This window comes from Pongo pygmaeus, chromosome 16, assembly GCF_028885625.2.
Source record: "Pongo pygmaeus isolate AG05252 chromosome 16, NHGRI_mPonPyg2-v2.0_pri, whole genome shotgun sequence".
Taxonomy (NCBI): domain Eukaryota; kingdom Metazoa; phylum Chordata; class Mammalia; order Primates; family Hominidae; genus Pongo; species Pongo pygmaeus.
Window position 1 is genome coordinate 50,633,557 of NC_072389.2, and position 23,468 is coordinate 50,657,024.

Here is a 23,468-nt window from a genome sequence, read left to right on the forward strand (position 1 = left end):
TCTCAAGGATTAGATATATATTTAAATGGAAGAGAAAATATTTTTATGGGAGAAAAATACATTTGAACCATGAAATTTCATCTTTTAAATAACATCCAGTACAGATTTCTGCATAAGCTTTTTTTTTTCCAAGTTCATTCATTCATTAGTAGTTTATTGAGCACCTACTATTTGCAGTATAGCTAACAAAGCCAAAATTTGGTGGGATATGAATAAAAGATGGTAAGTACAATGAGGAAAATGAAGTGGGGATGAGGTTGGAGACTCGCATGAGGATTGACCTTGGAGGAAATGCTGGGATTCTGGAGGTGAATTGGAATGCAAGGCATGCTGAGATCTGCCCTAAAGATGCCAAGCCAGGCCAGGCACGGTGGCTCACGCCTGTAATCCCAGCACTTTGGGAGGCTGAGGCGGGTGGATCACGTCAGGAGATCGAGACCATCCTGGCTAACGTGGTGAAACCCCATCTCTACTAAAAATACAAAAAATTAGCCGGGCGTGGTGGCGGGCGCCTGTAGTCCCAGGTACTCAGGAGGCTGAGGCAGGAGAATGGCGTGAACCCGGGAGGCGGAGCTTGCAGTGAGCCGAGATCACGCCACTGCACTCCAGCCTGGGTGACAGAGTGAGACTCCGTCTCAAAAAAAAAAAAAATGCCAAGCCATACGGTGAAGTTCCTGTGGGGGCTAGGGAGGGGAAGATGGGGAGCCTTGCCAGCACTCTTCAGAGTTTGGGGCTACTCTTCCCTCTGGCCAATGGTAACTTGAAGGCTGAAGACATATTCATATCCAACATGCCCCTGGGCTCCCCTGCCTGTCCTTAAAAATGAAATAAGAAGAAAGTTGCTTTTCATTAACTTTTTTTAAAAAATGGAGATATAATTCACATGTCATAGTATTCACCCGTTTAAATTGCACAATTCAGTGGTTTTTAGCATATTCACAAAGTTGTGCAACCATCTCCATCTAATTTCAGAACATTTTCCTCACCCCAGAAAGAACTCTGTACCATTAGCAGTCATTTCCCTAGTCCCAACCCCTCTGCTCCCAGCCCCAGGGAAATACTAATAAACTGTCTCTATGGATTTGCCCATTCTGGACATCTCATGTAAATGGAATCAGGCAATATGTGACCTTTGGGTTTGGCTCCTTTAACTTGGTATAGTGTTTTTAAGAGTCATCTATGTTGTACCATGTTTATATTATCAGTATTTCATTACTTTTTCTGACAGTACTCTTCCAATGTAAGGATATGCCATTTTTGTTCATTGGTAAGTTGATGAACATTTGGGTTGTTTCTACTTTTTGGCTATTATGAATAATGCTGCTATTAACAGCCGTGTACAAATTTTTGTGTGGCCATATATTTTCAGTTCTCCTAAGTAGGTAGCTAAGTTTGTTTTTTTTTTTTGAGACGGGGTCTTGCTGTGTCACCCAGACTAGACAGGCTGGAGTGCAGTGGCACCATCTCACAACCTCTGCCTCCTGGGCTCAAACAATTCTCGTGCCTCAGCCTCCTGAGTAGCTGGGATTACAGGCATGCACCACCACCACACCTGGCTAATTTTTGTATTTTTAGTAGAGGCAGGGTTTTGCCATGTTGGCCAGGCTGGTCTTGAACTCCTGACCTCAAGTGATCCAACTGCCTGATCACTTGAGGAAAGGAGTGATCCCTTTCCTCCCCATTGGATCATGGCTAACACCCCTATAACAAAAGACAGGTTAACTAGAAAAAGCATAACAAACTTGTAGTTTTACTTGACATGGTAGCCTTCAGAATGAAGACCCAAAGATATAGGGAAAGCTGTTCATTTTTATGCTTATGTTCAATGAAAAGTCGGTGTAGAAATATGATTGGACATGTAGAAATATGGACAAAAAGGATATGGTCCTAATGCTATCAGAATAGACTGCATGGGGAAGCTCACCAAGGCCTGTCTGCAGCATTTCCTCCTGCCGGGTGTGGGGGTAGGATCCCTCTGGAATGAGTGTCTTAATTTCTTTATGGCCAGCTGTTACATAGAAAGGTGGGGGAAATTTAAGAGCAATATATTTAGGTTTTATGGCTGGCTTTCAGGAAAAGGGATTCTGGCTTCTATGGCGGTCTTGGAGAAGAGGAATTCTAGTTTCTATGGCTCACCTGGGGAAGAATCAGGGTCAACAGACAGGAGGGCAGAGAAATTTTGCTTCTGCGGCCTTCATTTGGGGTATCATTTTTTGGGCTCCAGCGTTACCGTCACAGCAATAAAAAATAACTAGGTTTTGCCAGGAACTTGGCAACTCTGAGAGGATTAAAGCAAGACTGCTGCCAACTTCTGTTGCTTCCTTATCACCTCAAGTCGTCTCAGATGAAAGTCTCTTATAGTTTATCTCAAGGAATTACACGTAGCAATTGGGAAGCACATTTTTATTTGCTTAAGCTTCTAAAGTCGAATGTAATATCATTTGCACAAATAAAAATTAACAGTTGGTCAACTAAGAGAGCAAAGTATAGAGTGTTTTTCAAGGGATGACTGTGGCTTTCAACTTTAAAACACAAACCTGATTGAAATGTGGTGTGAACGTGGCAATGGGAGGTACTCTTCTGCAGGTTTAGGAGGGAGAGAGGCCAAAAGCAATGTTGATGCTTAAATTTCAAAAGATTTGGGTTTTGTTGTTGTGTTCTTAGCATTTCCCTCAAACATTTTATTTTGAAATTTTTCAAATATGCAGAGAAGTTGAAAGATACTCACATTCTTATCAATTAACATTTTGCCACATTTGCTGTATCTCTCTGTATATGTATGCTTTTCAAAAATTAACTCATTGAGGCCAGGCGCAGTGGCTCATGCCTGTAATCCCAACACTTTGGGAGGCTGAGGCGGGCAGATGGCTTGAGCTCAGGAGTTTGAGACCAGTGTGGACAACATAGTGAAACATCTCCACTAAAAATGCAAAAATTAGTCAGGTATGGTGGCACACATCTGTGGTCCCAGCTACTTGGGAGGCTGATGTGGGAGGATCACCTGACCCTGGGAGGTCAAGGCTGCGGAGAGCCTTGATCTCGCACCACTGCACTCCAGCCTGGGCAAACCAAGTGAGACCCTGTCTCAAAAAAAAAAAAAAAAAAAAGTGTTGAGAACAAGTTACAGACATAAGGCCTTTTTCCCTAAAAATTTAAGCATGTACTCACTGCCTAAGATAAAGGACATTCTAGGTGACTAGAATACCATTATCATCCCTAAGAAAGTTAACATTCATTCAGTAGTATCACCTATCATAAATATGATAGTGATATCATAAATATCACCTTTTTTTCCTCTAATTGTCTCAAAAATATCCTTTATATCTGTATTTTAAAATCCAGAATCATCTAATCCAAGGTTTACTTGTTGCATTTGTCTAAGTTGTATTGAGTACTTGACTGACTTGTGGTCATGAAAATGACTCCAAAGCAGCTTTTATAGAACGGCTATCTCTACAGATAATGAGAACATTATCCGGATAACATTCTCTTACATGCAGACTTTACAATTTTTTATTTCCAATCTAATAATGATGTATTTTCATGTAGTTTATAAGAGGTTGTACAATTGATGAGCACTCACTATGTGTTAGACGCTGTGCTGGCCTTGAGGCTCTGACAGCTTAGGAAAGGGAGACACAGATGTAAACAGCATGAGAGCAATGCCAGGACAATAAAGCAAGGACAGGAGTAGGCACATGGTATGAAGGAAAGCTTCCCAAAGAAGGTGGATCCCTGAAAGTCTGCTTGGGCTAATTTCTTGAAAAAAAAAAATCATCATCATTTCAAGTCAGCAAGGCAATTGAAGAAGAGGCACGTTTTTACCAAGACGGAGCCACCTAAAGTAGCATGATGTCTCTTGGAAACTTGGAGTAGATTAATACAGGAATTATTTATTTATTTATTTATTTATTTATTTTTTGAGACATGGTCTCACTTTCGTTGCCCAGGCTGGAGTGCAGTGGTGCAATTACAGCTCACTGCAGCCTCGACCTCCCCAGCTCAAGCGATCCTCCCACCTCAGTAGCTCCTCCTAAGTAGCTGGGACTACAGGCTAGAGACTGAGTTTCGGCATGTTGGCCAGGCTGGCCTCAAACTCCTCGCATCAAGCAATCCTCCTGCCTTCGCCTCTGAAATTGCTGAGATTACAGGCATAAGCCATCCTACTTGACCAATACAGAGTATTTTTAATATTAAGAGAGATAATTGGAGAAAAAGAAGTAGGTGGAATGTGTAGGACATTTGTGCTATTATCTTGCAGGCGCAAAGGAACCAGAAAAGGATTTTAAGTTGAGGGAGGAGGTAATAGTCTACTGCCAGGGGTATCCAATCTTTTGACTTCCCTGGGCCACGTTGGAAGAATTTTCTTGGGCCACACATAAAATACACTAACAAAATCACACAAAAAACACAACTCAATGTTTTAAGAAAGTTTACAAATTTGTGCTGGGCCACATTCGAAGCTGCCCTGGGCCACATGCAGCCTGAGGGAATCAGGTTGGACAAGCTTGGTCTACTCAATGGGGAGTTGGCAACAGCAACTGGAAGCAGACGCAGACAATGCGTGCTGAAAGGAACTTAGGCTGGAGGCCGGAGACCAGTTGCTGCCATGGTCCAGGGGTCAACGATGAGGGCCATGACTAACCAAAGCCGTGGTGCAGGGGATAAAAGAAAGGATGTGTTTGCAAGAAATTGGGGAGAAATAAATGGCAGAACCTCATTAAATGAAGACTCACTGGATGCAGCTGGGGATGTTCACAATGACTCCCAGATTTCTCACCTGCAGGGTTGGGTGGGTGGTGGTGCCAACACAGAAATGCAGGAGAGCCGGGCGCAGTGGCTCACGCCTGTAATCCCAGCACTTTGAGAGGCTGAGGTGGGTGGATCACGAGGTCAGGAGTTGGAGACCAGCCTGACCAACATGATGAAATCCCGTCTCTACTAAAACTACAAAAATTAACCAGGCCTGGTGGTACGTGCCTGTAATCCCAGCTACTCGGGAGGCTGAGACAGGAGATTCGCTTGAACCCGGGAGGCGGAGGTTGCAGGAGCCGAGATCACACCATTGCACTCCAGCCTGGGAAACAGAGTGAGACTCCATCTCAAAAAATAAAAATAAAAATAAATAAAATTTAAAAACTTAAAGAGGCAGGAGAAAAAAGTGGAATGTGGGGAGGAGTGGATAAAGAAGAAAATAAATTAGGCTTTGGAATTGTTCGCTGGAGAGCCCAGAGAGCCATCTAGATGCTATGCCTGGAAACAGGTTAAAGAGTGGTAGAACCAGGGGCATGGACGAGGCAGCCTATGGAGGGCTTCTGGAGTGAAATGAAGACTGAAATGAAGACTATAAGAGTCAGGCAGAGAAAGAGGATCTGTCTATGATGCGGACTGAGGAGAGATCGATAGGGAAGGAGGAGAGATGTGGTGTGGAGGAACCCAGAGAGGAGGAAGTGCTCTTCCCAGTCAGGAGGTTGCGGCTGTTTGCAATGAAACCAAAGCCCAGAGTCCTTTCAGTTTTATGGTGTTGAGCTTTAAGCAAACATCCATAATTCTCTTTTACATACAAATCAAATATTATGCTTTCCGAGCAAAAAAGTTAATATCACATTCCGCATCACTAGAAGCTGGAGTGAGAGCTTATCATTTTTCATTTTCTTGAGGAAATTATTTTACATTTTAGTTGAGACTTTGTGGTAGAGAATGAAATTACAGGATCAGAAATCAGGCTGCTCTGCCACTTACTACGTTGCTTTGGAAAAGCCTCAGGTTCCTCAACTATAAAACCGGGCCAGTGGGGCCGGGCGCGGTGTCTCACGCCTGTAATCCCAGCACTTTGGGAGGCCAAGGGGGGCGGATCACGAGGTCAGGAGATCGAGACCATCCTGGCCAACATGGTGAAACCCCGTCTCTACTAAAATAACAACTACAAAAAAGAATTAGCCGGGTGTGGTGGTGCACGCCTGTAGTCCCAGCTACTCAGGAGGCTGAGGCAGGGGAATTGCTTGAAACCGGGAGGTGGAGGTTGTAGTTAGCCAAGATCACGCCACTGCACTCCAGCCAACGACAGAGCGAGACTCCATCTCAAAAAAAAAAAAAAAAAAAGGGCCAGTTCAGGCCAGGCGCAGTGGCTCACGCCTGTAATCCCAGCACTTTGGAAGGCTGAGGCTGGGTCACTTGAGATCAGGAGTTTAAGACCAGCGTGATCAACTTGGTGAAACCTCATCTCTACTAAAAATACAAAAATTAGCCCTGTGTGGTGGTGCGCGCCTGTAATCCCAGCTACTCAGGAGGCTGAGGCAGGAAAATTGCTTGAACCTGGGAGACAGAGGTTGCAGTGAGCTGAGATTGCACCACTGCACTCTAGGCTGGGCAACAAAGTGAGATCTGTCTCAAAAAAAAAAAAAAAAAAAAAACTGGGCCAGTTCATACCTGTTTAGGTTAGTAGTAATGATTACTTACAGGAGATAATAGCTATAAAGTACCTAAAATGGTGCTTAACATGGACTAGCTGTTCAGTAAGTATTCCCTTCTTCCTAAAAATTAAAAAAAAAATTATCCCTGTAATAACAGCGACTTGGGAGGCTGAGCCAGGCAGATTGCTTGAGCTTAGGAGTTCGAGATCAGCCTGGGCAACATGTGAAACCCCGTCTCTACAAAAAATAAAAAAATTAGCCGGGTGTGGTGACGTATGCCTGTGGTGCTATTTGGGATGCCGAAGTGAGAGGATTGCTTGAACCCAATAGGTGGAGGTTGCAGTGAGCTGAGATCGCACCACTGCACTCCAGCTTGGGTGACTAAGCAAGACCCTGTCTGAAAAAAAGGAGATTACCACTATTAAAACTGCCATATGTGTTTAGGATTACATTCCATGAGTGGGAGCATTGCCTGTTTCACATCCGTGCATACCCAGCTCTGTTTGAAATCTATGCATACCCAGTGGCTCCTGGCCCACCTTTGGTTCACAACGCCCCAGTTACAAACCTTTTAGAGAGAGTGCACACACAGCTGTAGATAAGTGCATCCCATATTCACTCTCACCTACATAGATACCTAGCTTAAAATAAAAACCCCTGCACATATAACAAATATAGATGATCTCACAACCAGAAAAGACATAACAAAAACATACATATCTCCTTAGAAATAAGGCCCAGCACGGTGGCTCACAATCAGTAATCCCAGCACTGTGGGAGGCCAAAGTGGGCAGATCACTGGAGCCCAGGAGTTTGAGACCAGCCTGGCCAACATAGGGAAACCCCATCTCTACTAAAAATACAAAAAACTAGCTGGGCGTGTTGGCGCATACCTGTAATCCCAGCTACTTGGGAGGCTGAGAATTGCTTGAACCCAGGAGGTGGAGGTTGCAGTAAGCCAAGATTGCACTGCTGCACTCCAGCCTGGGTGAGAAAGCGAGACTATTGTCTCAAAAAATAAATAAATAAATGTGCATATTTTAGTAATTACATATATTCTCACATTCAAAAGTAACGGTCTGTGGTTTGAATAAGGAAATGAAGTTGAGTGCATATACCTAAGATAGCGGTAGGAATTTTCGACCTAAAGAAGGACACTGAGGCAAAATTAACAGAGAGAGTTTATTGGGGCCAAGGTTGAGAACTACAGCCTGGGACACACTTCCCAGTTGTCCTGCAGAGTGCTCCTGCCAGGGTTTGCTGCAAGCAGGTTTTTAAGGGCAAAAGGGAACAAAAGGTGGTCTGACAAAGTTGTTTGACAGGAGTGCTTATTGGTTTATAGAAACAACACTGATTAATGATTAACTGTATATTGTTGAACTATAGGGTATGCACAATGGTGTCCAGTGTATGGCATTTTATGGCTGCTTGGCGTTAGTCTAGAGCCCACATAGCAAATGGCTTCAAGGGGTAGTCACTTAGCTCAAGGACGTGACTGCTGTCACACTCTGTCACATTTCAATGCCTCTCTGGGCCCGATAACTAAAGCATTCCTCAGATAAAAGTTTGTTTTCTTTCTCGGAATGGAATTAGTTTTTCTAGTATGATTGTCCCTTAAAATGTCTTTTTCCCATGCTTAGAAAATTGCCTCAGATAATTACTTCATTTCTCTGTAGAAACTAAGGCTATTTTTTGTTTTTGTCTTAGTCATGTTTGACTATATCATTTGCCTGTTTGTACACTACTTAGCTTTAAGATGAAAATTAGAATAAAATTAAGGAAAATCCCAAATGTTATAATTCTTGCAGACATGTTAAAACCAACTTGCTCATTCATTTGGTGAATATATAGTAAGACATTATATTACATATATTACATGTATAATAGGCTATTGCTTATTTGGAGAGTGGGCATACTATTTTTAAAAATAAGGCCAGTGGCTGGGCACGGTGGATCATGCCTGTAATCCCAGCACTTTGGGAGGCCGAGGCTGGCAGATCACCTGAGGTCAGGAGGGAGTTCGAGACCAGCCTGGCCAACATGGTGAAATCCCGTCTCTACTAAAAATACAAAAATTAGCCGAGTGTGGTGGCATGCACCTGTAATCCCAGCTACTTGGGAGGCTGAGGCAGGAGAATTGCTGGAACCTGGGAGGCGGAGGTTACAGTGAGCCGAGATCGTGCCATTGTGCTCCAGCCCGGGCCAACAACAGCAAGAATCTGTCTCAAAAAAATAAAAAAATAAGGCCAGTCTTGGTGGCTCACGTCTGTAATCCCAGCACTTTGGGAGGCCGAGGCGGGTGGATCACCTGAGGTCAGGAGTTTCAGACCAGCCTGGCCAACATGGTGAATCCCCGTCCCTGCTGAAAATACAAAAATTAGCCGGGCATGGTGGTGCCTGCCTGTAATCCCAGCTACTCAGGAGGCTGAGGCAGGAGAATTGCTTGAGTCCAGAAGGTGGAGGATGCAGTGAGCCAAGATTGCGCCACTGCACTCCAGCCTGGGCAACAGAGCGAGACTTGGTCTCAAAAACAAAAACAAAAAAAACTCAACTGTTTTGTATTTACATCAAGTAATATATATGATGTTTTCTAAAGTGTGTGAACACAAAGTTGATACTATTCCTTGGTGTATATTAAGGCTCTATTGCTGCAGGCAAGTTAACCTGACTTATAATGTCTTTGGTTATCCGAATTCTCCTTAATAAAAATGAGAAATGGATTTGAGAAATGAACTAATACCACAAGGCAAATGTGACTTATTGTTTGCATATTAATTTGGAGACTATTTCATTGAGTCAACCACTGTATGTTTCCCACATTTTAATCGTGCCGGATTTTTTAAAAAGTAGTGCCATTTGCTTTTAAAATTATTATTTAAAAATTATTTAATTAAAAAATAATAATGTTTAATTACATTAAATAAAATTTGAGTTAAAATAGCATTTTAATTTGATAATTAAAAATTACTATTTAAATTGAGATGTAGTTTAGATACAATAAAATGAACAGGCCTCAGCTGTTCAGTTTAAGGAAGAATTTTGATGGAATAGTCATGTAAAACTAGCTGTGGAATGTTTCTATCACTCCAGAAAGTTCTCTTGTGGTGCCATTTAAAAGGATGAATTTTATGTGAATTATGTCTCCTCCCCCCACCCCACACACACAAATTTGGCCCACATTTACCTGCTGTGTCACTTCCAGAAATAACAGAGGTTAGCATAATTTTTTAATACCATATAGAGTACCTGACTGTTCTGTGTGGGAAACGCGTGAAGGGAGAAGAAAAGACACACACACAATACCTTTAAGGGTAAACAACCTTTATCCCATGTAAATGGCAATGCAGATATAATAAGCAAATGATATAATAATAAACAGATAATAAGCAGATTGATATAATAAGCAAATTGCAATGGGAAGGGAAGAAGGGAAAAGATATTTACACTTACCAGACTATGGAGGATTCACCACCAGACTGGGAAGCAACAGCCTGGGCTCCAGAGTCGGCCACTCATCTGTGCAGACGAGGAGAGGTCTCATGAAGCTTAGGCGCAGTCTGAAACTCTAGCTTTTTTGTAACTAGTGTTTTGGCATGAGGCCCAGTCATGAGGGCCCTTCATGACTGAGCTCAAGGAACACAAAAAGGTGAACTTGTTTTGCGATTGTCTATTGTTTTTCAATAACTAACGTACAGGAATAGATTGAAATAGAGATTTCTCTGAAACAGTGCCGGATGAACGTCTCAAGGGGCTCACACAACCTGTTCCAGGAATTGGTGATCATTGTTTTTGTCCATGTTTAATTGAATTCAAATTTAATATTTAACTTTTCCTCCACAGCGACCCCATATATAACATTCAATTTACTTTTTTCCTAAAACAGAAAATTGGGAGTTCCTGAACATTGTAGGAAATACACCAGCCGGGCACGGTGGCTCACACCTGTAATCCCAGCACTTTGGGAGGCTGAGGCGGGTGGATCACCTGAGGTCAGGAGTTCGAGATCAGCCTGGCCAACATGATGAAACCCCATCTCTATTAAAAATACAAAAAATTAGCCGGGCGTGGTGGCATGCACTTGTAATCCCAGCTCCTCAGAGGTTGAGTCAGGAGAATTGTTTGAACCCGGGAGGCAGAAGTTGCAGTGAGCTGAGATCATGCCACTGCACCCCAGCTTGGGCAACAAGAGTGAAACTCAAAAAAAAAAAAAAAGAAAGAAATACACCAAGGTCAGTTGGGCCAGGGCAGTGATTCAGTCTACCACTGCAGTGACAATAAATAGGCTTCCCTGGGCTCTGGGGAACGGAGAAGGACATTGAGTTTATCTAGTGTCTAAGTGATGTAAATTTATCCCCCACAGAGGAAGGGCCTGGCCTGAAGGCAAGAGTTACCACAGCAACAAGACTATCCTGGCAATAAATCCCCTCCAGGGCAAGACTGCAACTGATTGAGGCAGCAGTGTGCAGTTGACCCCACAGCAAGATTATCACCATATGCTTCACAAACTCCTTCTCCACTGGTGAATGTCAGAGCTAACCCAGAGAGCAGGGAACCCTCCATGCCACCAAATCAAAGCCTCCCAAGCCATACTAGGAATCTGGCTAATTCTCTCCTGAGAATGGCAGTTCTCAAACCTTAGCTGTGAGTCAGAATCCTGGAAGGCATGTTAAGATGTGGGCTGCTGGGCCCTAACTCCAAAGTTGTTGCTTCAGTAGTCAGGGCTGGGATCCAAGTGTTTGGGTTTCGAACAAGTTCCCAGGTGAAGCTGATGCTCCTGGTCTGGGGACCACAATTTTTTTATTTATTTTTTAAAATTCTTTATTTATTTTTTAAAATTCTTTATTTATTTTTTATTTTTTATTTTTTTTCTGAGACAGGGTCTTACTCTGTCAGCCAGGCTGGAGTGCAGTGGCCTGATCATAGCTCACTGCAGCCTCAAACTCCTAGGCTCAAGCGATCCTCCCACCTCAGCCTCCTGAGTAGCTGGGACTACAAGCGCACACCACCATGCCCAGCTAATTGTTTTAAAATATTTTTTAGAGACGGGGGTCTCACTATGTTGCCCAAGGCTGGTCTTGAACTCTGGGTCTCAATCTATCCTCCAGCCTCAGCCTCCCAAAGTGCTGGGATTACAGGCATGAGCCACTGCACCTGCCTGGGACCGCACTTTGAGAAAGTGCTAAACCTTTGGTGCTAAAGCTTTCTACTCCTTATAACATTTGGTGCTCTAGAATTCTCACATAATAATATTCTAGGACAGTCCTGACCTATCAGTCATAGTCATGCTATCTGGAGAGCAGGATCAAGCCAGGCATGGAAGACCCAAGGGTAGGAATGCCTCTCTCAGCTAGGCTGCTCTGGCCACTGTTCAGACACACTAACCCCAGCACCCTAACCTGAGGAGCAGTGGGATTTATCAGGTGTATAGATAGCTGCATGTGCATTTGTGAACACCGTGTGGGTAGCAGAGATGACAGTTCTCACCATCCATGTCACCATGTCTGGTGATGGTTCTACCAGTGACAATCAATCTCACATGGATTCAGTGACTCAGTGGGCCAGGACCAAGCAGACAGGTTAGCACTTGGATCCAGGCTGTGCCAATCAAAAGCTGTGTGACATGGGCAAATTTCCTTACTTCTCAAAACCTTGCTTTGCAAAGAACTCATTACTTTGCAAGGGTAAACCTGCGGAGTAGGTCAGTATTTGGGAATGTGTTAAGTGAGATATTTCTTGCCTGCATCTTTTCCTTCATTCCTCTTCTCCCCTTTGACTTTAAGCTGGGAGCATTCCTTACTTCGGGGTGAGGGCTGAGGTTTCGAGGACAGTCCTGCTCTAGGTGGAGTTGGTGGACTGGCAGCATCAGCATTACCTGAGAGGGAAGCAAATTCTGGGACCACAGCCCACATCAACTGAATCTCAATCTCAGTCTCTGGGGATGAGGCCCAGAAATCTGTTTTTTTTTCTTTTTCTTTTTTTTTGAGATGGAGTCTCACTCTGTCACCCAGGCTGGAGTGCAGTGGTGCAATCTTGGCTCACTGCAACCTCCACCTCCCGGGTTCACGCCATTCTCCTGTCTCAGCCTCCCAAGTAGCTGGGACTACGGGCACCTGCCACCACGCCCAGCTAATTTTTTGTATTTTTAGTAGAGACGGGGTTTCACCATGTTAGCCAGGATGGTCTCGATCTCCTGACCTCGTGATCCGCCCGCCTCGGCCTCCCAAAGTATTGGGATTATAGGCGTGAGCCACAGCGCCCGGCCAGAAATCTGTGTTTTAACACATAAACTCCTCAGGTTATTATACACAGGTAAAGACTGAGCAGCTCTGGCCTAGAACAAAAAAAGTTCAATGTAGAGGCTTCAAAAGCCATAGCTGACAGCATCGTCTGAAAACCAGCATGCATATGTTGTATGCAGTATGTTGAGAAAGGGTTTTTCTTTGGAGGCTAAAGCTTAGGAAACCAAGCACAGAGTTTATGTTATAAGCCATGGTGTCAGGAAGCATTTGTGTTGAAGCCCTCTCTATCCCTAAAGGAAGAACAGTTGGATCAGCGGGAAGCAGAGCAGGACCAGATTGGGTGAGATTAGATCCTGGAGGACTTGCAGGGTACAGCCCCCTTCTCAGCCCACCAGGTCCTGGCTTGAAAAGGTTTATTGCGTGGGTCAGACTGTCCCCCAAGAGGTGAAGTAAGAGACAGAGTTCCAGCCAGAGGCATACAACTGAAGGAAAGAAAGGGCTGAGAGACCATCACAGGGGCACCTGGCACCCCAATTTATAGAGGGAGTAGAGACGGAAAGGGAGCCAGTCTGGAGAAAGAACTGCGCAGAAAACCAGAAGGAAGCCGAGGTGGGACAGCACGTGTCCAGGGCTGGCGAGATTATTATTATGAGCCAGGAGCCCTGAAAATCAGTGAGAGCAGCTTCAGAGGCAACGCGTGAGTGGGAACAGTCAACGCCCTGTCCTGAGTGGTGAGAGACAGCGTGGTCTATGTGACTGTTCTTGCTGGTCCGAGGGTCACTCCAGGCCTGCCTGTGATAACCTCACCCTGCGCTGATCCTGGGGAAGGTTCTATCTGGGTTTGTCCCTGCAGACCCATGGCTGTGGAGGAGCTGGCACTGAGGAGGGCATCCCCACAGGGCCCTCTGGCCCAGAAAGGGGCCTGGGAGGCACTTGGCTCCACTGCCCTGGGGGATTGGGCAACCTGGGTGTGTCCCCGCAGTTCCTGGAGAGTTGGCTCATTCCCTCCCTCCTCTCCAAAAACAAACAGACTCCCATGGTGAGGTCAGTTTCAGTTGAAGCTGCTTTGCATAAAAACAAAACAAAACAAAACATCTCCTTCCTCTTGATGGGAATACTTACCAAAAAGCTTTACAAGCATATGGCTTTGATGGCTGCGAGGTCAGGAGATGTGGGTTTTCCTCTTGCTCTGCAGGACCTTGGGGAAATCACTCACCAGCTAAGGTGTGTCAGTGCTCACCGTGCACCAGGCACCTTTGAATCCTCCACAGCCCTTGAGGCTTTTTCAGTGAATGCTGAGAGGCGGGTGCTTTGCCTGGCTGCCATGGCCCTGTAACAGCAGAGCTGGGATTTGCGCCTGGGGGTTCAGGATGAAGCCAAGTGTTAGAGCATTTCCGAGATCCTTCCCAGTGCCCAAACTTCCCACTTCTCTAGTTCTAAGTCACTGGCCATCTGACCGTGGGAGACTATGGCTTAGGCTGGCCACACTTGTTCTAATCTTGGGGGCTAGGATGTCCCAGATGGCTGCATCCTGCCATGACCATGGGTAAACAGCTTCACTTGCCCCTGAAGCTTCCTTTACAGGGAGAACAGGGCACAAGCCCACAGCAGACACAGCAGATGCGTGGGTCTCACCACCAGCCTGTGTTTTTAAGGGCAGAGACCTTGTGTTCTCACTTTTGTATAACTGCCCCCCTACCCCATGCTACAGAGTACATGGCACGTGGTAGGTCCTCCTTAAATGTTTCTGATTAAGCCCAGTGACAAACCCTTTTGCAAAGATACATACCACAGTTGAGCTCTGGATACTTACTCATGAGATTTTCAAGTATTCATTTATTCAACGAATATTTATGTATGTATGTATGTATTTCATTTTTTAAATTACTTTTCTTGGGGGAGGGGGGCTTTCCAGCAAAAACCAGAAAGCCTGATAGACAAATTCTAAAAGAGCTGTAACACTTCAGCAAATATTTAAATGAATGCCTACTGTCTGCCAGGCACACACCAGGTGATAAGTGATCCAATGATGAGCAAAACAGTAGGTCCTCATGGGGTTACAGTCTTGTGGGGGAAGAAATAAACTAACCAGTTTCCCAAATGCACACAAAATGACAGCTATGAGAAGGTGACTGAAGGAAAGGGTCACAGGACTGTGGAAGCGTAGGCAAGAGGCCTGCCTGGGCTTCAGGGAGGCATCCCTGACGTGAATGAAGGCTTGCACATTGATCCACCCACCTGCCATCCAGTAGGGACCACATTCCAGAGAGACCGACCTTCCCTTCCTTCCGGTCCTTCTTGTCCTTCCCGTACTTCCTGTCCTTCCCTTCCCTTCCTTCCCTTCCTTCCCTTCCTTCCTTCCTTCCATTTTTTTTGAGACAGGATCTCACTCTGTCTCCTAGGCTCAAGTGCAGCAGTGAGATCCTAGTTCACTGCAGTTTCGAACTCCTGGGCTCAGGCAATGCTCTTGCCTCAGCCTCCTGGGTAGCTGAGACTACAGGTGTGTGCCACCACGCCCAGATAATTTTTAAAAATTTATAGTAGAGATGAGGTCTCACTATGTTACCCAAGCTGGTCTCGAACTCCTGGCCTCAAGCAGTCTCTGCCCGTCTCTGCCTCCCAAAGTGCTGGGATTACAGATGTGATGCACTGTGCCTGGCCCACAGGAGCTCCTTTTCTAGTAGGCAGGTGGATCCTCTATGCAATGATAGAAATTAAATAAATGTCTGTTCAAACTATTTGGAGGCCACACTGCACACCCATTCATTATCAAAAATAAATAAAAATATGAAACCTACCATTGACAAAGCTATAAGGAAATAGGTACAAATCATATATTGCTAGGAGCACTGCAACTTAGGTCAACTTTTTTGAGGACAACCTGGCAATAGGTAGCCGGAGCTTTGGATACTGTACCCTAGGGTTTCACTTTGGGGAGTATTTCTTTTCTTTTCTTTTCTTTTCTTTTCTTTCCCTCCCTCCCTTCCTTCCTTCTTTCTTTCTTTCTTTCTTTTTTTTTTTTTTTTTTTTGTGTGTGTGTGTGTGAGACGGAGTGTTGCTCTGTCGCCCAGGCTGGAGTGCAGTGGTGGGATCTCAACTCACTGCAACCTCCACCTCCCAGGCTCAAGTGATTCTCATGCCTCAGCTTCCCGAGTAGCTGGGTTTACAAGCGCATGCCACCACGCCCATCTAATTTTTGTATTTTTAGTAGAGACAGGGTTTCACTATGTTGGCTGGGCTGGTCTTGAACTCCTGACCTCAAGTGATCCTCCCACCTCGGCCTCCCAAAGTGCTGGTATTGCAGACATGAGCCACCACACCTGGCCAGTTTGAGGAGTTTTTCAAAAGAAAATGCAGTGGTATTTATAATAACAAAAAAAACTTTACAGGAAATAAGACCCGCTAGAGGGGAACACTATATTAATATGTGAAAAACAATAATATATAAATATATGGATTGCAGCAGGCACTGACAGGTTGTCATTGTTTATGCGCCTTCCTCCTTGGATGCTCACATCACTTCTATGAGGAACAGGAAGCTCTGGGCACCCAGCTGGTGAGGGCAAGAGTCCTGTGTGCCCCACATGACACCATGCTGCCAACTTCCATCTCACCGGCCCCCAGGCTGTCCGCCCCTGAGGGGGCTCTGGGGCACGGTGACACTCCCCAGTGGGCGAGGGAGCTGAGGTCACTGTCTGCTTTCAACACTTGTCCCTGAGTCACTGCCTGGGCCTGAGTAGGGGAAATCCAGCCCCTGCCCGCTGCAGCCACACAGCCTGGCTCTCCTGGCTCTGGGGGATGTCACCATTCTGAGGGCGTCAAGCAGTGTGACGGTGAAGCCAGGTGCCCTCTCCCGATGGCCGCCCTTGCCCCACGGAGCCTGCCTGCTGGGACGCAGAGGAGGAGGGTTCCAGCGCCTCCTGTCCCGTGTCAGGTCTGTAGCACACAAACTGCCTGCCCAGGGTCCTCAAATCAGCTGTCTTCACTCTGACCTGCAGGTCTCGGCACCTGCATGCTGCAAGCTGGGTGCCTTCCTTCTACAGAACCCATGCCCCCTTGCAAGGAAACCATGGAATTTCCCCAGCAAGGAGTCTTCAACAACTCCAGGCCACAGGAAGGTCACAAATGGTCAGAAAAGGAATGAATTTGAGGAAGGACCAGCCCTGCCCATGTTGTCTGGGGCCCCTCCCAAGGGGACAGGAAAGCTCCACAAACAGGACCTGGAGCATCCAGGGAGCGTCTGGGCTGCAGGTAGGTGTCGCCTTATACACTTTACACCAGGCCCCTCCCCGCCTCCCCATGTAGAGCCTCCAGGACCAATCATATTGGAATCTCCAAGGCAGGACCTGGGGGCATCCATGCTTTTTAAAGCCCTCCAGGTGTTTGCAGTGTGCAGACAAGGTTCAGGGCCACTAATTTAAACCCTAAAATTCTTATACCAGATCTTTCTATAGTTTGGGGTGGGCTACTTTCCTGTCTATGGAAATCCTGCTTGTCCTACAGGGCACATCTCAGCCACCCATTCTTTGGTGAAGCCTTCCTTGACTTCCCAGTCTCCTGAGGCAAAGTTAATTGCTTCCCCACCATCATTAATTCTGGTGGGGTCCGGGCTGTGCCTGGGTGCAAATCCTGCCTCCATGACTTCCTAGTTGTACCGTGGCCACGTCTCTCCGCTTCTGCAAGCCTCAATCTTTTTATCTGTAAAATGAGGCTAATAATAAAAGTACCTATTTTATAGGGTTAATGTTCAGTTAAATGCAATAATCTGCTTATAACAGTGGTGGTCAGTAAATGCTAGCCATTTCTTATAACTCAAATTCTTTTCTGCCTTGTCTGTACTTTCAAAATGCAAACTCCTTGAAAGTAAAGTGAGTCCACCCCAGCCTCATGCTCCCCGTACTCTGTCTACATTGTGCTCTGCACGTAGCAGTATTCAATAACTATTTGATGAACAAATGAATCAGAAGGGAATCCTTATGTGACATTAGAACTTGCTTCCCAGTTTAGCTCTGGAATAAATCCAGAGTCCATATATTGATTTGTTGAGCAATGTTTTCCTTTATTGAGTTCTTACTATATACTGGGCTCTGAGGATTTAAAGATAAACACACAATTGCTGTCATTGAGGAGAGTCTGGAGGAGGACACAGATTCATGACTTTATTATTTTATTATGCTTGTAACATTGTCTCAGAAGTGCCACCGGGGCACAAAGGAAGAAGAGGGGAAGGGGAGGGAGGAGAGGGGAAGGGGAGGGAGGAGAGAAGTGTTAGTGCAGAAGATACAAAGAGAAGGAGTTTGCTGGGTGGAGAGGCCGGGAAAGGCATTGGAGCTGAGGGAACAGCACCTGCTAGGCCAGAAAGGCCCAAGAGGGCGAGCTGCAATCCGAGGATGGTGTGGTACGGCAGGAAAGCCGTGGGGGGATGGAACTGGCCAGGCAGACCGTGGCTGGAATGGGAGAGGCTTCAGGGCTGGACTAAGAGGCTGGGACTTCATCCAGCCAGCCAGGGAGGGTCTGGTCATGTTTGTGAGCCGAGAAGGTAAACAGAGCGCACCTGGGCTGGTTTCCTTCTCTCAGGCCGTCCTGTTGTCCACGCCTTACCGAAAGGAGTCCTGACTCAGAGCTGCTGTGCCGTCCCTTCTCCTGTCCCTGCCTGGAAGAGGCCTATCAGGTTGACCAAGCTTTGCTCCCACCTGTGGGTGAGAAGGGCAGATGGCCGAGAGTGGGTGTGGAGGAGGAGGAAGACTGGATGCCAATGATCCTGTGAGTTTCATTCATTGGAGGTGTAACTTTCAGGCTCAAACTAGAGGCAAAAGGTGGGGCAGCCCATGAGAAACAGGCAGGGGAGCAGGCGTAGCAGAGGGGCTCCGGCTGACGACAGGCAGGGGACTTGCCTCTTCTGTTTGTTTGTTAGAAATCATGACTCTGCCATTATCTGCTGTGACATCTTGGGTACTTAACCCCTCACTCGAGACCTCAGTGTCAACTTCTGTAAACTAAATGGAGTGGGCCAGGTGATCTTTCAACTCTGTAATTCCAAGGAAGAAAGCAGTTCAGGGAGCGGTGTGGATTTTGTAGATAAGGGGCCGAAGGTGGGGACTCCCAGACAGGACAAAGTCTCTTCTGGAGGGAGCAGCAGCCTTTTCAGAGTGGGTGGGTGGCAGAGCTCACCTTCCTTTGCTGCTCCTAGGCCTGACACAGCCTCAAACCCCGGCAGGTACTGAGGAGGTGGGGGAGTGGAGCTCCTCCACTGACCCAGCAGAGAGGAGCGGAGTAACCTCAGCGAGGTGGCCCTGGGAAAAGTGCTAGGGTACAGCTGCCCTAGGCCCCTCTGATCCCGATCCCAGCTACTCTTCTCCTCCCCAGCACTGTATAGCCCACAGGAGCTAAATCCAGGGGCAGACCCCAGGCTTCCGCCGAAGGGTAGAGGGTGGCAGTCGGCGGTCAGCCAGGCTTCTGGGCCAAGAGCCCAGAGAAGAGCTGGTGGCCATAGCACAGGCTATGTGAGGCTGGGCAGCGGGCTCACCTCCCCTCAGCCCCCACCCACCTCCTGCTGGCCTGAGGCATCCTGGAGACCCCTCAATCTCAACATCTTAGTCGCAGTCCCTGAAAGTCCTCGGGTTCACAAGCATTCTATTTTATGTAATGGTTCTCTCTACTTTTATTAGCACCCAGCACCCAGCACTAACCTTTTGTGAAGATATAAAATCAAAGTAAAAAACTCTATAATTATTATTTTTTAAAGCAAACACTCACATATGGATTAAGAGGACCTGTTCACCATTCGTGTGGCAAACATTTACTGAGCATTTACTATGCCAAGCCCTGTGCTGGGCTCAGGAGGACCCAGGGTGGGAGCAGAATCCCATGGAACCGCCTAGGAGGTTCAGGAAAGACTCCTTTAGAGAAGAGAACCTTGAGCTGAGACCAGGAGGGCTGGAGAACTTGGCCAACTGAAAGAGAGAGGCCAGCCTGAGCCAGGGCCAGGAGGCAGGGACTATGAGTAGTTTATTGTGGCTGAAGCAGGGAGTTGACAGGAAAATGTTCCTTTCCCTGCACTCACACAATTGTAATGATCTCTGTCGCTATTTGTTTAGTGTCTGTATCCCCTGCTAGACCACAAGCTCCAGGAGGGGGTACAGTGTGTATGTTCACTGCTGCATCCTGGTACCCAGAACGATGCCTAGCACAGGGGTCCCCAACCCCCAGGCCAAGGACCAGTACCAGTCGTGGCCTGTTAGGAACCAGGAGCACAGCAGGAGGTGAGCTGCGGGTGAGCTGGCATTACCGCCTGAGCTCCACCTCCCGTCAGATCAGCAGTGTGGCATTAGATTCCCCTAGGAGCTTGAACCCTACTGTGAACTGTGTGTGGGAGGGATCTAGGTTGCACACTTCTTATGACAATCTAATGCCTGATGATCTGAGGTGGAACAGTTTCATGCTGAAACCATCCTGCCCCGTCAGTGGAAAAATTGTCTTCCATGAAACTGGTCCCTGGTGCCAAAAAGTTCAGGAACCACTGGCCTAGCACATAGCAAGTGTTCACTTAAATTGTTGTCACAGGAACAAGTAAAAGAAATAATTCTCATGTTAATTTGGGTTAGATCAGAAAGGGCTGTGAAGCCATGCTAATGAGTTTGGATGGTATCCCAGGGCCAACAGGAGCCACTGAAGGTTTTGGGTTTTTTTTCTGGTGATTATTTAGAATTTTGGCCAGGTGCAGTGGCTCATGCCTATAATCCTAGCACTTTGGGAGGCTGAGGTGGGCCGATCACTTGATGTCAGGAGTTTGAAACCAACCTGGCCAACATGGTGAAACCCCATCTCTACTAAAAATATAAAAATTAGCCAGGCATTGCCTGTAATCCCAGCTAGTGGGGAGGCTGAGACACATGAATCACTTGAACCCAGGGGGCAGATGTTGCAGTGAGCTGAGATCGTGCCACTGCACTCCAGCCTGGGCAACAGAGTGAAACTCTGTCTCAAAATAATAATAATAATAATAAAATAAAATGATTTTATTTTTGTTTTTATCGATGGAGTCTCACTATGTTGCCCAGGCTGGTCTCGAACTCCTGAGTTCAAGCAATCCACCCACCGGAGCCTCCCAAAGTGCTGGGATTATAGGCATGAACCACTACGCCCGGCCCACTGAAGGTTTTAAATAGGGGAATGACACAGTCATTTTTGCCCTTTACAAATCCCTTTTTGGCTTTGGTGTGGAGAACAGCCGGGATCAGAGAGTTCACTTGAGACCTAAAGTCGGCGGTGTCTCTGGAGATGAGGGGGCAGCACAGATTTGAGAGTTTAAGGAGACTTGATCCAGGGGTGCAGGGAGTGACTGGATGCAAGGAGTGAGGGAGACAGAGGTGGCTGGGAGGATGCCAGGCTTCTAGACCTGGCAGGTTTCCCACCGTGGCCCCTAGGACGGTGTACACGTCTACATTGTCATCCTGACCTCAGGGCATTGTTATGATTGATCGTCTCTTTATGGGACTCTCCCCAGCAAGTGGGCCAGGGCGGGCTCTGTTCACCTTTGTAGCTCTCATGCCTAGCACATGAGAGTAACTGCTCAGTTACTCTGAGCATAGTAACTGCTCAGTTAGTGTTTAGTGGATGAAGTTCTGGTTGGAATTTGTGTATACAACTTTGTTTTCAGAAGGGTGAGAGAAATTACTGTTTAGTAAATGCAATGTCATAGACATAGTGCACCCAAAAGAAAAAAATCATTTCATGGCCAGGTGTGGTGGCTCATACCTGTAATCCCAGCAATTTGGGAGGCCGAGGCAGGAGTATCACTTGAAGCCAAGAGTTTGAGTATATCCTGGGCAACATAGTAAGATCCCATCTCTACAAAAAACCAAAAATATAAAGTCATTTCCATTTGTGAGCTGTGTTCAGAGGCCTGGGAGCTGGGTTGAGGCAGGGAGGAATGTGGGGAGCCCGGGGTGTGGAGGAGGCGGCTGGGCTCCCTGGGCCCTGAAGGTCACTGGACAAGGGAGACCGTCCAGGTTTGGCCGCTGGTGCTTGGTGCTCTCCCCGAGATGCGATCGGAGGGGAGGGGCAGGTTTGGAGGAGAGGTGACAAGTCTGAGTACCCATGGGACATCCAGCTTGATGTATAAACTAGAAGGTGCTGGAAGCCTTAGGTGTGAGCGAGAAGACACAGAGATGTGGAGAGGAGGGCTGGGGGTAACCTGGAGAAACAACTGTTAAGGAAGCGGCAGAGAATCAAGTGGCTAGGGAGCTTGGGGACACATGGGGAGGGCCACCTCAGGCCCGGGGGTCCTGTTGCCTCTTCTCCTGTGCCGTTACCCAGCAGGAGGACCAGGGGCCTGGGAGAGGCGCCAGCACTTTACTAACAGCCCAATGCCATGGGGTTTCGTTTCTGCTGGGTTCCGGCTCACCTTCCTCTTGTGGTCAGAAGAATGCAGAATCCTGTGGTTTCCCCGCTGCGTCGTCACAAGGCCTGCTGCCGGCCTGCCGCACTTTCCCTCAGCTCCATCACTGAACTTCTTTCATTTTTGTAGACGAACCTTGTCACCCTCCTCATAACCCAGGTTTCCCCTGCCTCCGCCCCCCCCGCCCCAGATCGGTCCTGCCACCCTGCAAGTGAGCCAAGCTCTTCCCTGCTGTGCCCTGAGTGGGCTCAAGGGTGTTTCCTGGGCATGGTACCACCTCTCCCTCCCACTGCCTCCCTGCTCCTGCTTCCTTCCCCTCTGGTCTGGCTGAGAAAAAGGTCCAGAGCTGGCAGAGCAGGTGGAAAGCTGGGGGCTGGCTGTCCCAGCTGCTGAACATTCAGGTTCTGGGAGCTGTGGGCCAGGTGCAGCGGTGTGCTGCTAAATGGATAACAACAGGCTCTGGGGTCAAGCAATGCAGCATTAGCTGATTTCTATGACACAAATACTCCCACCACGGGCAATTTCAGGCTACTACCAAGATGTTACTGAAGGCAGAATGGGAAGAGGTGTGCAGTAGCACCTGCTATATGATATTTCCACCCTACAGACCCAATAGACACGAGAAGCCTCAAGAATATTTATAACTGCAAAACGTACTACAAGAATTAGGAAGTGATATGTTTTCAGTATTTATTGCTTTTTAAATAATTTATTTTCAGCCGGGCATGGTGGCTCATGCCTGTAATCCGAGCACTTTGAGAGGCTGAGGCAGGAGGATCACCTGAGCTCAAGAGTTTAAGACCAGCCTGGGCAACATGCTGAAATCCCGTCTCTACTAAAAATAAAAAAATTAGACGTGTGTGTGGCATGCACCTGTAGTCTCAGCTCCTCGGGAGGCTGAGGTTGGAGGATCGCTTGGACCTGGAAGGCAGAGGTTGTAGTGGGCCAAGATTGCACCACTGCACTCCAACCTGGGTGACAGAGCAAGACTGTCTCAAAAACAAAAACAAAAACAAAACCTTATTTTTTCATGAGTTGTTATAATTTAATTTTAAAAATGATGACAATTTAACAACTGCTTTGCAAAATTTCTGAAAATTCCACAATTAGCTCTTACAAGCAGTACAAACTGGATCCAGCAAACCATTAGCACCAGGAAGAAAGGAAGAGGCTTCAAACCTCAGGCTCCAAGAGATGCATTCACAGGGCTGTGTACCCTCTCCCAGCATCCATCTGTCACCCTCCCTCTGTCTGGACACCATCAGTCTGGGCAGCAGGTTGTGGGCAGCAGGCCTCAGAATCCCTGTGTGGGGTCCGCCCCAGTGGGAGCAGAGCCTGGCCCCAGGCAGCCCCTCCCACTCAGCAGACCGCTCTTTCCCGGCCTGGACCTGGGGACCTGGTGCCCGCCCAGAATCC

General features: G+C 47.0%; 1 long non-coding RNA gene and 1 other non-coding gene across 2 annotated transcripts; both read right to left on the reverse strand.

The window, feature by feature from the left end:
- Positions 1 to 14,554: 14,554 nt before the first annotated feature.
- Positions 14,555 to 14,616, reverse strand: LOC129014768 (U7 small nuclear RNA). Its single transcript, XR_008494306.1, has one exon. It is a non-coding gene; the product is annotated as a U7 small nuclear RNA (small nuclear RNA).
- Positions 14,617 to 18,236: 3,620 nt separating this feature from the next.
- Positions 18,237 to 22,085, reverse strand: LOC129013963 (uncharacterized). The gene is made up of 3 exons (XR_008494088.1): positions 22,059 to 22,085; positions 21,410 to 21,502; positions 18,237 to 18,345 (listed from the first exon to the last, which is right to left on the reverse strand). It is a non-coding gene; the product is annotated as an uncharacterized LOC129013963 (long non-coding RNA).
- Positions 22,086 to 23,468: the final 1,383 nt, after the last annotated feature.